At 54.7% G+C, this 5,850-nt stretch overlaps 1 long non-coding RNA gene across 1 annotated transcript; it reads left to right on the plus strand.

Annotated features, from left to right (window-relative positions):
* The first annotated feature begins 202 nt into the window (after positions 1 to 202).
* On the plus strand, positions 203 to 848 carry LOC144103904 (uncharacterized). The gene is made up of 2 exons (XR_013308365.1): positions 203 to 325; positions 427 to 848. It is a non-coding gene; the product is annotated as an uncharacterized LOC144103904 (long non-coding RNA).
* Positions 849 to 5,850: the final 5,002 nt, after the last annotated feature.

The following is a 5,850-nucleotide window of genomic DNA, read 5'->3' on the forward strand; positions in this document are numbered from 1 at the left end:
GAGGCTGCCTTCCGGAGGTGGGGCGCACGGCCCTGGTGGTCCCGGTCCTCAAGGCTGGCAAGCCACCTGCTGACCTGCAGTCACACAGGTCATTCTCACGAACATCGACCCCGGGGAAGCTCCTGGAATCCTTGGCCTTGGGAGTGGATCACTGGGGTCACCAGCTTCCTGCCCGAGCAGCAGTCTAGGTTCCAGAGGCACCACTGCACCGCTGAAGCCATCTCAGACATTGTCACGCTTCAGCCTCGAGGAGGCACGTCACTCCCACCATGTCATCTGCCTCATACTCCTGGATGTGAAGGGGGCATTTGACAACGTCACCCATGTAAGCAATCCTTGAGGCTGTGAACTGCCTTGGTGTCACTGGCAACATCCGGGGGTACATCCAGGGCTTCCTGACATACCGCACGTGCTGCGTCTGTGCAGGAGGTGCTAGCAGCGTCTCCCAGGTCCTCGCCAGTTGGTTCCCCCAGGGTAGTGTGCTGAGCCCCATGCTGTTCAACCTGCTGATGGCCCAGCTGCCCTGCTGCCTTCCTGGTGGCCTGAGACTCCCCGTCCACATTGCCATCAACACGGATGACATTGCTCTTTGGTGGCACGGACCACGGCGCCAGAGGGTTCAGGTCATCAAGAACATGCAGCGAGCCATCAACAGGGTGAGCTCCTACCTGGAACGGGTTGGCCTGCACCTTTCCTCCACCATATCTGAGGCCATGCTGCTCAACACTCGACCAGTAGCACGCCCATGAAAGACCTGCCTCAGCATCGCAGGCCGGGAGCTCCCATGGCGGAATTTTTGCCACTACCCCGGCCTCCTGATTGACCGTCACTTCACGTGGCGGCCAGCTGTCAAGACCTTCTGCAGGCAGGCAGCCAGGGTCTGTGGTGCCATCTGGAGGCTCATGGCCAGAAGGAACGGCATCGCCCCACAAATTGGCTGCGGTTCTTCCAGGCCATGGCTGGAGCCCAGAGGGCTGTTGTCCGTCTGTGCCGTCTGACATGTTGGGCGACTTGATCTCGCCCCGAACCGACGCCTCTTCCTGGAGTGCCTCCTCATCCATCCCCGTTCATGAATGGGGAAGATTCCCCTGGTACTCGAGCAGTTGGTGGGAGGGCAACCTGAGCACCTTCCTCCCCTTCCATGACCAGACCTGGGCCACCGGTTCTGGGTGCTCTTGCTACCAGACCAAAGCGTTTTACCCTAACAGTTGGCCTCCAGGAGTTTGCTCGTTGCCTATTCTATTTCCTTAACCTACTAATTTTTCGTTTCATGCGGATTATTTCTTGAGTAATCTACGGATTGTGCTTGCATGTTTCCTTCTTTCTCAAAGGGATGAAATTTGTGATGCAGTGCATCACATGCTCTTTAAATTGCACCTGCAAGGCTGCTGGCTGCACGCAGCTGTTCGTGTAATGGTCGGTCCTCATGGGGGTCTGCCCGTCTGCTGCAGCTGCCTGCATTGGCCCCGCATTGGGAGAGAGCTGGCAGGCCAGGCTCCTGTTTATGCCCAGTTCCACCACAGCACAGCTGGCTGCCCTCCTCCTGGCTGCTGACATCCTGGACTCCCATTCCGCCATCCTGAGCTACTCTAGGGTGGCCCTCCAGCTCCTGCAAGAGCCGGCCCTCTATTGTTAGCAAGCCAGGCTCAACAGCATTATTTCCTCCCGTGGCTGCTCCATCTCTCTTGCTTGGATCCCCCCAGCCACGTCGGAGCCCCGGTCAGTGAGGCTGCTGATTCTTGGCCAAGGCAGCCTATTGAGGCTCTACGCCACTGCAGTGGTGCCCCTGGATGCTGCCAAAGCCATCGCAGAGCGGCAGCTGCTACTGGAGCACCCCAGGGTTGCCTAAGGAACACCCTCCAACTCCTGCCGGACAAGGGGATCCCTAGATGGCAGAGTCCGGGTTGGCTGCTCATGGACCTGGGCTGGGCTTTATAGAAGAGGTTTGGCCCTCACTGCGGATTGCCCTTGCTGGAGCCACTCGAAGGAGACAACAGATCATCTCCTCGAATGCCCCGTCTTTGCCGTCCACCAGGCAAATCTGGCTTCCAGATACAGGGACCTGGGACTACCTTCGGACACGTCAAGTGCCCTTCTTTTTCTCACCAGCCCCAGTGCTTCCAAGGCCCTCTGGTCTCTCCTTACCTTCCTGAAGGACACAGGCTTGGACGGCTATTGTTAGCCCACAGCAGGCGGTCACTACAGCACGTCTCTATACTCTTTCTCTCCTTCCTTTCTCTCTCTACCTATTTCCCTATCTATCTGCACGCCGCCACTGGTGGTGGTGACAACTGATCAGTCACAGGCTCGTGCTCATTTCCTTTCCTCTTCTATTCAACCTCTTACTACTACTACGAGCATACATGCAGGATGCAAGCTGCATCGCAGGTGGCATCAACAATCGCACAACTTTTGTGCAGTGCCGGTTGTACAGTTCCTCAATTTGTTGTTTACTAATTCGGTTTTCATGTCTTGTGGGTCTGTGTGACGAAGAACCTTTGCAGAAGCAAATCTATCTGCCTACAGAGCAAGGGGAAGTGCGTGCAACCTGGTGAACGTCATGCTTGCAGCATGTGCTAGTGAGGACACGGTCCGTCATTGTGCCCGCTTGCACAAATGTCGCACAGTCAGGAAAGATTCGGGCTTGTTAACGCCTTCACCAGTAACATCAAAGCCACATAAGTGTATAAGCACAACAGCAGGCGTACCTCTTTTGGTGAAACCTGCCGGAGCTATCTCTTTAAACCTGCAATTTTTAACACTCGCATCAGTGGCCATGCAGACACAATAGGCCACAAAGCTGTAATTGGCATTAATTTATCTAAATTCATTATGTACATGTATTCAGCCACGACCATCTCAATAACTGGGTCGCCAGAGAGCTCTCCATGCCTTATTTCTCTTCTAGCCTGCCTTACCAAAGATTGGAAGTCAAAATTTTTTTTGAAAGAGCACAGGGTCACATAGTAGGCTGCCAGTCTGGCAGTGGCATGGTAAACAACAGTAATGTTGGGGAGCCCCTTCATCCCCTGATATCTCTACAGGTGTGTATTTGGCCAGAAAGCATTACCGCCCTCTGATCGTTCATGATAAGTAAAGCTGGGAGATAGTATTTAATATTTCTGGTAAGTCAGCAGTGATAATGAAGCAATTCTGAAGATGATGACCCAGACAAAGCAGATGACTCGTGAAAACGAAGAAGATGGCCCTGCGCATCAGCCGTATTGCTATCGCCACGTGTGTCTGTGGCTGACCTGGTTGCCCTCGGATTGTTCTCGCCGCTGCTCCCTTCCTCCCAGCTCTTTTAAATAAACCCCCGCCTTACATATGGTGGAGGAGCCGGGTAACAGCCTTGGAATTGCGCAACCGTACTCTCCCGCCACCTGCGCCGGCTCCCTTCGCCAATGGGACCTGGCCATCTTCAGTGGGGCCGATGAGCAGGATGTCGAAGATTGGCTCACTTCTTACGAGTGGGTGAGCCTTTACAACAAATGGGACGATGCCACCAAACTAAATAACGTAATTTTTTACCTCACCGGCGTGGCTAACCTGTGTTATCGGAACCACGAGGTGGACATTCGCACCCGGTCTGCTTTCAAGACGACCTTCTCCGAAGTGTTTGGTCGTCCTGCTGTTCGGAAACTCCGCGCCGAACAACGCTTGCGTGAACGATCTCAGCAGGTTGGCGAAAGCTTTACCAGTTACATCGAAGAAGTCATTGACCTATGCAAGCGTGTCAACCTCAACATGTCAGAAGCTGACAAGATTAAACACATTTTGAAGGGTGTTGACGACGACGCCTTTCAGATGCTGGTAGCGTGCGACTTGCGCACCATTGCTGAAGTCGTCACCCTCTGCCAAAGCTTCGAGGAGCTGCGGAAGCACAGGCTCCTGACTCGACAGCACCCTCGACAGGTTGAGTCGCTTGCTGGACTTATACCAGCACCTGACACCTCATTGCTGCTGCAACAAATCAAAGACTTTGTTTGGGAAGAAAAGGCGCGTCAGCTTTCTCTTCTGCCGAACCCGACAGGGCAAGCTCCAGATTTGGCTCCGGCCCTTCGACACGCCATCCAAGAGTAGGTTGCCGAGGCTCTTCTGACCACCCATCCGCAACCACCTGTCGCCGCTCCGCTGACATACGCGGAAGTTGTCGCCCAGACGCCGCCCCCTATGGCCGCTCCGCTGACATACGCAGACGTCGTCGCCAGACCTCGACCGCCTGCCTATGCGTTGCCTCCAACACCTGCGCGAGCGGTGACTCCTCTTCGGCAGGCTCCGCGACTCAGCAATCCTTGGCACATCATCGACAACCTGCCTATCTGCTGCAATTACGGCTTGCCTGGTCATGTCGCCCGGCTTTGCCGCCGCCGTCTCCCAATCTACGCGCCACCTCCTCCAGCTCCCGCATACTGGCCTTCCACGAGTCAGTACTCTGTTTCTGCTGAGCCGCTGTCTACTCGTCCTTTTTCTCCTGACCGTTCAGCCCTTTCTAGACGCCGTTCACCTTCACCGAGGCGCCGCTCCGTTTCTCCTATGGGACGTCGCCTTAATCTCTCTCAGGAGGAAAACTAGGTGCCGCAGTTCCTGAGGCGAGAACTGCGTCCCCGTCTAACTTTCAAGGCCTCACATATCCCCTGCTAATCTGATCGAAATTTCTGTCAAGGGCATTACTGTCTTGGCCCTTGTGGACACTGGTGCTGTGATTTCTGTTGTGGACGAAAAGTTTTGTAGTTCGTTGAAGAAGGTAAAGACGCCGATTGCTGGACTGTCGCTGCGTACGGCCAGCGCTGAGCACATCAAGCCGTCCACAGCGTGTACCACTCGAGTTGTGATTCAGGACTCCCTCTACACGATAGAATTCATCGTGCTGCCTTCCTGTTCCCATCCTGTTATTCTGGGCTGGGATTTCCTTTCCAACCATGAAGCTATCATCGACTGTGCTCGAGCGGAAGTCGGGTTCTTTTCTCTGCCCAATCCTTTTCTGGACGCTACTCCTCCTGTTGCCTGTGTTAAAGCCCTCGCCGCCAAAGACATAGACATTCCCCCGTGCTTTTCCGTTCTTGTACACTTTTCTTGCGACTCTATCGGTGACGACACTGTCCTCTTTACTCCAGGTCATACTTTTCTGCACAGCAAGTGTCTCCCTCTGCCATACGCCGTACTCACTGTGTCCGCTGGCCTTTCGATACTTTTGGTTTCTAACCCGTTTTCCTGCCCTACCGCTCTGTGCCTTGGTGAATGCCTCGGCAGTGTGCAGCCCATCGCATCTTTGCTCATCCGCGAGGAGACCGACGATACACCGCTTCTCGCCATGAACGCGCTCAGCCCTCCTGCCTCTACACCAGATCGCTTTTCTACGGAATAGTTCTTGCGCTCCATCGACGCCGATCTTCCCCCGCCACACAGAACACAGCTTCTCGACCTCCTTCATCAATTTCGCTCCTCCTTCGATGCTCACCAGACTTCCTTGGGCCGAACTTCCACCGTCACCCATCGCTCAACTTGAAGAAATGCCATATTGCTGTGCGTCAGCTGACAATTTTGGGACACGTCTCTAAGCAAGGCGTTCCTCCCGACCCAGCTAAACTTCACGCTGTCGCAGACTTTCCCAAACCCACTTCCATCAAAGACTTGCGCAGCTTCTTAGGTCTGTGCTCTTACTTTCGGAGGTTTATTCTCAACTTTGCTTCGATTGCTGCGCCTTTAACACAACTGTCCGGCAGTTCCGACTTATCAATGTGGTCTCTGGCGTGCGACGATGCGTATAACACCTTGCGCCGCCTCCTCACAGCGCCGCCCATACTGCGCCATTTCGATTCGACCGCTCCTACCGAGGTCCACACGGAC

This window comes from Amblyomma americanum, chromosome 9, assembly GCF_052857255.1.
Source record: "Amblyomma americanum isolate KBUSLIRL-KWMA chromosome 9, ASM5285725v1, whole genome shotgun sequence".
In the NCBI taxonomy this organism is placed as follows: domain Eukaryota; kingdom Metazoa; phylum Arthropoda; class Arachnida; order Ixodida; family Ixodidae; genus Amblyomma; species Amblyomma americanum.